General features: G+C 41.9%; 1 non-coding gene across 1 annotated transcript; it reads left to right on the top strand.

Moving 5' to 3' along the window:
• The first annotated feature begins 448 nt into the window (after positions 1–448).
• On the top strand, positions 449–520 carry TRNAC-GCA. Its single transcript has one exon. It is a non-coding gene; the product is annotated as a tRNA-Cys (tRNA).
• Positions 521–11,256: the final 10,736 nt, after the last annotated feature.

The raw sequence follows: 11,256 nt of genomic DNA, 5'->3' as shown, positions 1-11,256 counted from the left end.
ACCGGAACAGGCAAACGCCATTATGGTACTATTTAAGCCATAATGAGCCTGCAAATAGGTGGGAAAATGTGGGATACAAATGTAACAAATAATAAATAAATAAATAATAATAATAATATGGGCAAAGATGGTTGGGAGCTGGAGAGAGACTGTTTGGTGCTTCTGAAAAGACCACATTCTGTTGCCCATGGATGCCTATAGTTCAAATCCAGTCTGGGCTCTGGGTTAGTTCCTGGAAAACAGTTTTCTCCTTAGAAGAAACACTGGCATCCTCTAAGCCTTTGGCATTTTAAGAACTGAGGACCAAAATAATACATCTGGTTTTACATCAAACATGTCTTTCAGCTTAACTTCATTGGATGTGAAGTTACATATTAAGCATGCATGAAATTATGTCACAAACCAACAGATAATACTTCTTACCACTAGAGGCATAACTAAAGTAGTTGGGGGTATAGCTCAGTGGTAGAGCATTTGACTGCAGATCAAGAGGTCCCCGGTTCAAATCCAGGTGCCCCCTTTAAGTGTCTCATTTTTAAATCAATATATCATTGTAAATACCTATAACTATGTAGCATTATGTTCTGTGATTGCCTTCTTAGTCCACTTAAGTGTATAAAAATAAAGGATAATACGAACTAAACAAAAGCTGATAGTTTTCATTAGACTAATAATATATTTTTGACAACCCCTTTGACAAGCTTCCTCAGGTCAGGCCACCACAAGCAAAAGATGGCAAAACTAGAAAATTTAAGCAAATGGTAAAAGCATTCCCATGATAGTCTGAAGGGGGAACTGTGGAAGTGAAATGGATGTGGAATCAGAAGATATCAAACAGTAGATCTTTCCTAAGTCCTTTCTTTTCGGTTTTAAAGTATCCGAATATTTGTTACTTATTTATTTTCTAGATTTATAGCCTGCAGAGAACCAACAATATATGCAAAAAGTAAAGAGTTGTGGATTTGCTATACCACCTTTCTGTGACACAACCAAAGTGGTTTACATTTATTACATGCAGGTCATTTCTCTGTCCCTCACAAAAGCTCACAATCTAAGAGGCTCTTTTGCTAAGCTGCGCTCAAAGGGGCCCTGCGCTAGCTGCAGTGGCCATTTTTGCCTCATGCTGAGGCCCTTTTTTACTACAGCGGGTAAAAAGCCTGAAAAAAGAAATGGCCGTGTGGTAAGTTTGCACTTACCATGCAGCCATTTTAGGTGGAGAACTTACCACCACCCACTGAAGTGGCAGAAAGGGCTCCCGAACTAACCTGGAAGTAACTGGGTAGCATGCAGTGGTGCCCTATTACCGCTGGGTAACCTCCTACGGTAATATGTTTCTGGAATTTCCGGAAGCAGCAGAAATACTGCAGGCTGGGAGCAAAACTACTGCTGGAAGATGCATTAGGCCTGCAATAGTTTCAATTTGCCACATGGCAACTCTGTAGAAAAAGGGTCCCTAAGTTTGGTACCTGGGCCAATGGAGGATTAAGTAACTTGCCCAGAGTCATGAGGAGTCATAGTGGGAATATAATAATATCTTTTTAGTAACTCCTAGTGTGGACCATCATACAGTATATTCCTCAATGATCATTCAAGAGGAACACAATTTAAATGTCCTCAATGTTCATGCCAGAGGAACATTTATTTTAATCAGTCCAAACATAAATAAATAAATATATGTTTCTAAATCTACTACTCAACTAATCTGTATACAGACCACTATCTCTCTCTTTCCAACCCCCAGGTCCAAAATCTCTCCCTACCTCTTCCTTCTCTCCCTCCCATTGTCCAGCATCTCTCCCTTCCTCCCTCTCTTCCACCCCAACTCCATTATCTCTCTCTCTCTCTCTCTCTCTCTCTCTCTCTCTTCCTTCCTTCCCATCTACCCTCACCCCGAGTAACTCCTCTCTCCTTCTTCCTTCCTTCTTCCCCTCTACCCACAGGTACATTATATTTCTCTCTTTTTAGCCTCCCTCCCTTCACCCTTCTGAGTCCAACATTGCTCCCTCTCTCTTTCTTCCTTTGCTACCTCCAGCTGTGCAGCATCTCTCAGTCCCTTCCCTCCACTCCAAAATCCATTCTCTCACCATCCTTTTCTTCCTGTTGAACAGTATGCCCCCTCCACCTCCAGGTCCATTATTTCTCTCCATCCTTCTTTCCTTCTCATTGGCTAGCATCTCTACCCCCTCTGTGTGCAGTATTTTTCTGTCCTTCCTCTACCCCAGGTTCATTATGTTGGAATGTATTGTATTTTTACATGCATTGCCTGTCACCTATTATTTCTCTGTGATTACTCTGTGACCTCTGATGTGAATTACTTAGAGAGGTCACACAGCTATGCAACTTCCTGTGGGGGTTAGATGCAGCACATGCAGCACATGGAGCACATGGAGCTCATGATCTCTCCTAACCTGAGAGGATCTATGGTGGTGTGAGCATCCATTACCATCTAAGCACATGGAAGGAGCTGATAAGACAAATGTATAGTAATATGTATATATAAGCCTGTCTGATTATAATCTAACTACAAACTGTGAGTAAACAGATGTTTTGTTACTTCAACTTTAAAGTGACTCAGCAGTGAATTATTCAGGGGTGAATGAGAGAGAGATGAAGAAAGAAATTAACATTTCTAAAGCTGAAGCTGTGTGTACTAAGATCTGCTAATTATTTACTACAAATAATCCAACAAAAGGGTTATGGGCCCAGGGCCAGGAATTGAAAAAGAAGAGAAATATTACCAGGCAGAAAAAAAGGCCACATTTTTCTCTTAAGTTTTAAAGGAAAGATTCAGTCTGTCTCTCTCTCCCCCCACACAGCAGACAGAAGGCTAAGAAAATGGCTGAGGGAAGAAATTCACCATTTTTCTATTCTCTCAAGGTGCCTAGATTAACTGAGTTTAATTATCAGCAGTGGGAACTAAGATTCATATGTCTCCTTCGAGCAAAAGGATTAAATATATGCTTAGACCAAGACAGAACAGATGAAAATATGGCTGAATGGGACAATGCAAACTATTATGTGAAATGCATGCTTTTGGAAGCTCTCTCAGAGAAACAAGCCATATTAGTGGAGGGAAAAGATACACCAAAGGACATTTTATATAAACTGAGAACTATGTATGCAACTACATATGCAAAGCAGCAACCAATTTGGCTGGCAGAGTTGAATGAAACCAAATTAAGGGATAAAAGTAAATGTAATGATCACATTATGCATCTTATGTCTTCATTTCAAAAGCTAGAACTTTCTGGAATTCCCATGTGTGATGCATTGAAAAGAGCATTTCTTTTTACCTCACTATCAAAGAAGTTTGATGTTTTTAGGTCTGTAAATGAGGCCATTGAAGGGCAATCTTTTGAACAGGCAACATCAAAACTAAGGCAGGAATGCATAATAAATGATTCTGAGGAGATGTGTTCTCAAAGCAAGTCAGAGAGAAATGAAACAAATTTCTTGGCAAAGAACAGAGGAAGGCGGAGCTATGGGAAAACTCCACCCAAGGGCAAGCTGATTTGCTACTCATGTGGAAAGGAGGGACATGTATCTAAATGGTGTAAGGAAACACAAAACACTCCCTCTAGCTCACCTAAGCCAATGGAACTAAAGAATTTTCAAACCAGGAAATGTATGAAGGACAAAGATAAACACAAGGGCTTTCTAATGGCAGAAAAATCTTTGACTATGGTAAATAATAACTCAAATGAAAGTACTTGGATTTTGGATTCAGGGAGCACATGCCATTTAACCAATTGTAAGGATTTCTTTCAGGAAATGAATCCAGAGGAAGGTATTCTTAAAACTGCAAACGCAGGGACTGCTAAGATCCAAGCAAAAGGTATTGGATTCTTAAAATGCAAAGTGTCTAATGAAGTTAAAGAAATTCCTGTAAGTGATGTCTTGTATATTCCCCAAGCAGTTTGCAATATGCTTAGTGTATCTACATTAGATAAGAAGGGATTTGTGATTCATTTTGAAAACAGTAAGTGCACAATCTCTAAAAATGATGAAGTGTATGCTGAAGCTTTTATGCATAATGATGTTTATAAGCTGAACATTTCAGGTGAAGCCTCACATATGGCGCAAGTAAGGAAGAATGATGGTAAATGTAGTCTGGAAATCTGGCACCGCCGCCTGGGACATCGTGATTCTAAGGTGATCCAGGATCTTCACAGTGGGCAACTGGCCACCGGCATTCAGATAAGTGCAGATGCTGGTAAAATTGAGAAATGCATAGACTGTGTTACTCAAAAAGGTGTGAGACCCTCATTTCCTGCATACACAGGAAATAGGAGTAATAAAGTGCTGGACTTAATACACAGTGACTTATGTGGACCGTTTAATATCCCATCATTGGGAAATAACAGATTTGTGCTAATATTCTTGGATGATTTCTCTAGATATTGTGTGGCCTATTTGCTGAAAGAGAAAAGTCAAGTCACAGACATGCTGAAGAAATACGTAGCCATGGTGAGAAATAAATTTGAAAGAAAACCAAAGGTTCTTCAGACCGACAATGGTGGTGAGTTCATTTCACAAAGCATGCGCACATTTCTAGAACAAGAAGGCATTCAGCATATCACAACAGTAGCTTATACACCAGAGCAAAATTCTGTTGCAGAGAGAAAATTTAGGTCACTTGTGGAAATGACCAGATGTATGCTGTCAGATAGCAATCTCCCTAAAAGACTATGGGGGGAAGCCATTCTCACAGCAGTGTACCTACAAAACAGAATGCCAACTAAAGGCGCTGAGCGCACACCACATGAGACATGGCATGGTAGGAAGCCAAACCTGTCACACATAAGAACATTTGGAAGTACAGCATATGCTCATGTACCAAAGCAAAGAAGGCATAAGCTGGATTCCACAACAGAAAGGGGCATTTTAGTTGGCTATGCTCCAGGACACAAAGGATATAGAATTTTAAATCTGAAAACTGGCATTGTTGGCATAAGACATGTTACATATTTTGATGAAAACAAAAGGGTTGATAAAGGCTGGATTATCCCAGATGAGCCTTATCATCCAGAATATGAAACTAGAACCATAATAGACATGCCAGTGTATATAAATGCCATACCAAGGCAGATGTCTGAAAGCAACTCATCTGTATCTAACGAGGAACAGGCAGAGGAAACAGACACAGAAAGGATCATTGAAGAAGACAGTACAGTTGGAGAAGGGGAATCAATTGGAGAAGGACTCTCAGATATAGAGGATGCAGAAAGGTCGGACCAACCTGTAGTCAGACGCTCATCCAGGGAAAACAAAGGTGTTCCACCCCTAAGACTGTCTTACCTAACAAAGTCAGCAGAAGCTCAAGAGCCCTTAACATGGGATGAGATTGAAAAAATGCCAGCAGAAGAAGCTGCTGAATGGCGTAAAGCTGCACAAGAAGAAATTGATGCATTGGATAAAAATAATACTTGGATTCTTACAAAATTACCTCCTGGCAAGAAAGCTATAGGATGCAAATGGGTATTCAAGTTAAAAAGGAATGCACAAGGAAAAGTGGAAAGGTATAAAGCCAGATTAGTCGCAAAGGGATATCTTCAAAAATATGGAGAAGATTTTGATGAAGTGTTTGCACCTGTAGTGAAACACACGACAATAAGAACACTTCTGAGCATTGCAGTCTCAAAAGGCATGCAAGTCAACCACATTGATGTGAAAACAGCATTTCTTCATGGAGAAATAACTGAAGACTTGTACATGGAACAACCAACAGGTTTCATAAATACAAAACAAAGACAGCTAGTGTGTAAATTAAACAAAGGTCTTTGTGGATTAAAGCAAAGTGCAGAATGTTGGAATGATAAATTGCATGAAATATTGACAAATTTAGGATTTAAGCAAGGTGAAGCAGATAAATGCTTGTACACTAGGTGCACAAATGGACAATATGCATACATTTTAGCTTTTGTTGATGATCTGCTCATTGCAAGCGAAAGTGAGCAAGAGTACAAGGACATTGTAAAATATTTAAACCTCAATGTTGAGATAAAAGAACTTGGTAATGTGTCATACTATCTTGGTATAGAAATTGAGAAACAAAATGATGGTTCTTATCTTCTAAGCCAGAAGCAGAAAATAAATGAGCTTATTGAAAGTTTAGGTATGCAAGATGCCCAAGTTGTAAGCACTCCCATGATCACTGATTTTCTGAAGGATGAAACAGTAAGAGAACCTTTACCAGATAACATCCAATATAGATCAGCCATAGGTAAGCTTTTATATCTAGCTACCACATACAGGGCTGATATAGCAAATGCAGTAGGAATTTTGAGCAGAAGGGTCAGCTCACCTACCAAATCAGATTGGACTGCAGTTAAAAGGATGGTAAGGTATTTAAAGGGTACCATTGATTGTAAATTAAAGATTTCAGCCAATAGTAATCCAAAACTAATATGTTACTGTGATTCAGATTGGGCAGGGGATCATTCTGATTATAAATCCACAAGTGGATATGTGTTTATGTATGGAAATGTACAAATTTCATGGGCCAGTCATAAACAAAGTATTGTGAGTTTGTCTTCTACAGAAGCTGAATACGTGGCCGTATCGGAAGCGTGCAGAGAACTGATGTGGATTGAAAAACTTTTGCTGGATTTTGGAATAGCTGAAAAGAGACCAATCCAGATAATGGAAGATAATCAGAGCTGCATCCGACTGTCACAGAATGACAAGGTTCAGTCACGCACCAAGCACATCGCAACGAAATACCACAACGTGCGAGAGTTGGTGAAAGAAGGGGTCATCAGTCTACACTATTGTCACACCAGTGAGATGACAGCTGACATCATGACCAAACCGTTACCCAGAGAACATTTTGTGAATCTGCGTATAAAGCTTGGACTTTGTATGAATAAATAATTGCATGACAGTTATGCATGAGAAGGGGTTTGTTGGAATGTATTGTATTTTTACATGCATTGCCTGTCACCTATTATTTCTCTGTGATTACTCTGTGACCTCTGATGTGAATTACTTAGAGAGGTCACACAGCTATGCAACTTCCTGTGGGGGTTAGATGCAGCACATGCAGCACATGGAGCACATGGAGCTCATGATCTCTCCTAACCTGAGAGGATCTATGGTGGTGTGAGCATCCATTACCATCTAAGCACATGGAAGGAGCTGATAAGACAAATGTATAGTAATATGTATATATAAGCCTGTCTGATTATAATCTAACTACAAACTGTGAGTAAACAGATGTTTTGTTACTTCAACTTTAAAGTGACTCAGCAGTGAATTATTCAGGGGTGAATGAGAGAGAGATGAAGAAAGAAATTAACATTTCTAAAGCTGAAGCTGTGTGTACTAAGATCTGCTAATTATTTACTACAAATAATCCAACACATTATTTATTTCTCCCACCTTCTGTTTCCGCCACCTACAAGTCCATTTCCTCTTTCTCTTTCTTCCCTCCCTCCACCTCTCTATGTCCAACATCTCTCCCTCTCTTTTCCCTTCTTCCCTCCTTCCAGTTGTGCATCATCTCTCTCTCCCTTCCCTCCACTCCCAGGTCCATTATCTCTCTTTCTCCATCCTTCTCTCCTTCCCATTGGACAATATCTGTCCTCGCCCCCCCCCCCCACGTGCAGTATCTGTCTCTCCCTCCCATCCACTCCAGCTCCATTATCTCTATCTCCATCCTCCTCGCCCTTCCCCTCCCCCCATGCACATTCAAGCATCTCCATTCAAGCATCTCTATATCTACTCCCCTCCCTCTTGTCCTCAGTTCAGCATCTTCCCCTCTGTCCCTCCCTCCACCCCCATGCACAGTCCAGCATCTCTTCCACCCCACCTCACCTGTGGTTTGACAGCTCCCTCTCTCTCAATTCCCTCCCCCCTCCAGGTGTACCTCAAATCTGGTTTTATTTCAGTCCCTGGTAGTTGCACTCCCTCCTCCTGCAAGTACCACATTCAAAATGGTGGCACTCTGCCCTGCCTGGCATATCCCAGAATGCACCGAGCAGGGTGCTACCATTTTGAAGATGGCGCTCACCATAGGCGGTTGGTGGCCCAACTGTTTGGGGAGGCTAAAGGGGGCGTGGTTAGGGGCAGGGTCAGGGGTGGAGCTTAAATCCATAATTGTCTGATAACACAGAAAAAAAATAAAAATAAAAGTCACAATTAATACCTTTTATTAAATTTAGATATTAGATATGTATCATATGTCAAAGAATAAAGTGGTTGCTCAAAGCATATACTAACCACAATCGCTCAACTGCAAAACACTATGCACGTTGTGCAAAAACACACTCAGAACCTTACTGTACCATAAATATTACACTGGGCAGAACCTAATACACCAATATACCACCCATACGGAAAATGCAGACCGTCAACAATATGAAACAAGGGATCATATCACAATTCTCATGTAGAGCCACAAAACACCCTAGTTCATGTTTAATGTAGGATAAAATGCCATAAATAAGTAAACAAATAAATATAAACTTTTAATGTTGAGCACCTAATTCTCAAAGTGGACATATTCCAAACACTATAATGAAAATAAAATGATCTTTTCTACCTTTGTTGTCTGGTGGCTTTGTTTTTCTGATCATGGTGGCCCAGTATCCGATTCTGCTGCTCTCTATCTGTCCTCTTAACTCCGTTTCCATTTATTTCTTTACTTTCCGCCTTTCTTCTTCATTTCTTGCCCTACATCCGTAAGTAAAAGCTGGGTCCTCCACAGACTTGCCTATTTTCTCCATAGATATGCAGGTTTTCTCTCTTCCCTCACATCTCATCTCCTTCCTCACTCTTCCCTCCCCTCCATCCATGTCCAGCAACCCTCTTCTCCCTGTTATTATTCTTTCTTCTGCTTAAAGCACTAGTGCCGTTGGTGCTTCAAGGACAGACATCAAGCTGCAGAATAGTTAAAGTGTTGCAAGCAATGACAAAACGTATACAGCCTTGGCAGTGTGTAGGGCAGTCACAAAGAATTAGAAATATTAGATAAGAACTGAAAAGGTATAAGGGAAGCATCATCCAGAGCACTTTTGGGTCAGGTGGTGAAAATGCCCTTCGGTTCTTCTATTGCTTGATAACTGTGATCATCCTTTCCCTCCATCTCAAACAGTAGACACAAGGGCTTGGCCTCTTTTGCCTCATTCAGGTATGCTCCAGTCTCCACTTTCCTTTTAATGGTTGAGTTCCAGTGGTTTTTCACAGCATTGTCTGTCCTTCCTGGCAGTAGCTTTGCAATCTCAACCCAGCGGTTTCCTAGGACTTTGTGGGCAGTATAAATAATCCGATCTTCCTCCTATGTCCATGAAGATTTCTTGACTTCTGGGTTCAGGTGATTGTGCCAGCACTCTCAACACTGCTTTCCCACATGCCCTTTCAGGTGCTTAGCAATAAGGGTCCAGTGTTTTGTCCCATATTTTTTAACCAATTCAATTACCCTCTGATCTTCCTCTTTGGTCCAAGGTCCCTCAGGGTGCAAAACCCTCAGCCATCGGTGCTGGCATTGCTGATCACTACGGTAAGGGAACAGGCTGGCTATCAGCTTCCACTCATTTTGTCCAAACTGTTTCACCAGTTTTTTCAACCGTTCATCCTCTGCTGGGGTCCACTTTACTTTTACTCTGTTTTCTCACTGATCCGTAACATCCGAGTCTGTGTCCTGGTAATGAAGCTCTTCAGGTTCTTCACATCGGGAGTGCTGAGCCATCCTCTCTCTGTTTCCCTGCTAAGAAAGGCACTTGCCGTGCTGGAGTGAATGAAGAGGTTTCCTGCTTACAAAGCAGAGGGCCCCTGCGTGAATTTGAGGGAACGCCAGGATTTATTTTGGACTTATATATTTTTTTAAATTAATTTTTAAAATCAGACATTTTGTCTCCTCTTCCCCTGCTCTTTCTTTTGCGCGGTTGCAAATTGACAAGACTTTTTTTTTCCTATCTCGCGCCAACTTCTCCCGGCTTGCACGTCGCACATAATATGGAAACAAAGTAAAGAAAAGTTAATTGGTCTGGAACTACGGCGTTTAAACCTTTTTAAGTTGCAGCAACGGCTCACCTCCGCTCCAGCCTTTCCCTGCCTTCTCACTTCTCGCTCAGTGTCCCGCCCTCGCGGAAACAGGAAATACCTCAACAGAGGAAGGCGGGACACTGAGCAAGAAGGGAAAGGCTGGAGCGGAGGTGAGCCGTTGCTGTAACTTAAAAAGGTTTAAACGCTGGGCGGCCACGGCAGGAATGGAAAGGTCGAGGAGATGAGGGCGGGCTCAGTAGGGGGTGGGCGGCGGCAGAAAAGATGAGGAAAGGTCACAGCTTGGCTGGGGAGGCTTAGCCTCCCCAAGCCTCTTATACGGGGCGCCTATGGTGCTCACAGGAGGAGGGAGTGGAACTCTCTACTGCTTCAAGGTAGAGGGGGTTGGGAGGTTTGGGGGGGCACTAGGCCACCAGGGCAGGTGGCAGGGGAATACCCACTAGGCCACTAGGGAAACCTTTTTGAGTGGGGAATAGAGGTCCACTGGACCTCCATTGCCCTTGTGTCTGGGTGGAGGGATGGAGGTCCACCAGACCTCCAGCCCCTTGGGACCTCCCCATTTCTCCTCAATGCTCTGCAAACCCTAACGCCAGCTTCAAGCTGGCATAGGGTTTGCTGCAGGAGGCTACCCAGTGCCCACTGAGCATTGGAAAGAAATATACCTCAGGGCTGGCAAGCTCATTGTTATATGTGCACAGCAAACGCAGGCACTAGTCCAGCGCGAATGGCCTCTAGTGCCTTCATTTGCCTTTGATCCTCTGCACATGAGTATTTCAAAGAGGTAAGATAATGTGACAAAGCAAAGGCTGAAGCTCAAAGAATACTAGGCATAGAGTGGGACATAAGAAGCAGGAAGGAAGAAGTGATAATGATCCTTTTCAAAATACTGATAAGGCCTCACTTGAAGTACTGTCTTCAGTTTTAGAAGCTGTATCTTGTTAAGAACATAAAGAGAGTGGAGTTGGTAGAGAGGAATGACAAAAAATTGTAAAATGTTTCCATCAGAAGACATATAAGTAGAGACTGGAGATCCTAAATATGCATACTCTAGAGAAGAGGAGGGACAGAGGAGACTTAAATACTTCAAAGTATTACAGAATAAACAAGCCTTTTTAAAATGAAAGGAAGCTCTAGAACTAGAGGACATAGCAGGCTACAAGGAGATAGAACCAAAAGCAACCGCAGGAAATACTTCTTTACGGAAATTGGTCGATGCCTGGAATGCCATCCCAAAGGAGGTGCTGGGGCAAGAAA

The sequence above is a fragment of the Microcaecilia unicolor genome, chromosome 12 (genome assembly GCF_901765095.1).
Source record: "Microcaecilia unicolor chromosome 12, aMicUni1.1, whole genome shotgun sequence".
NCBI classification, from domain to species: domain Eukaryota; kingdom Metazoa; phylum Chordata; class Amphibia; order Gymnophiona; family Siphonopidae; genus Microcaecilia; species Microcaecilia unicolor.
Note: the sequence above shows the minus strand (reverse complement) of the source record. Positions and strands in the feature narration are given on the sequence as shown.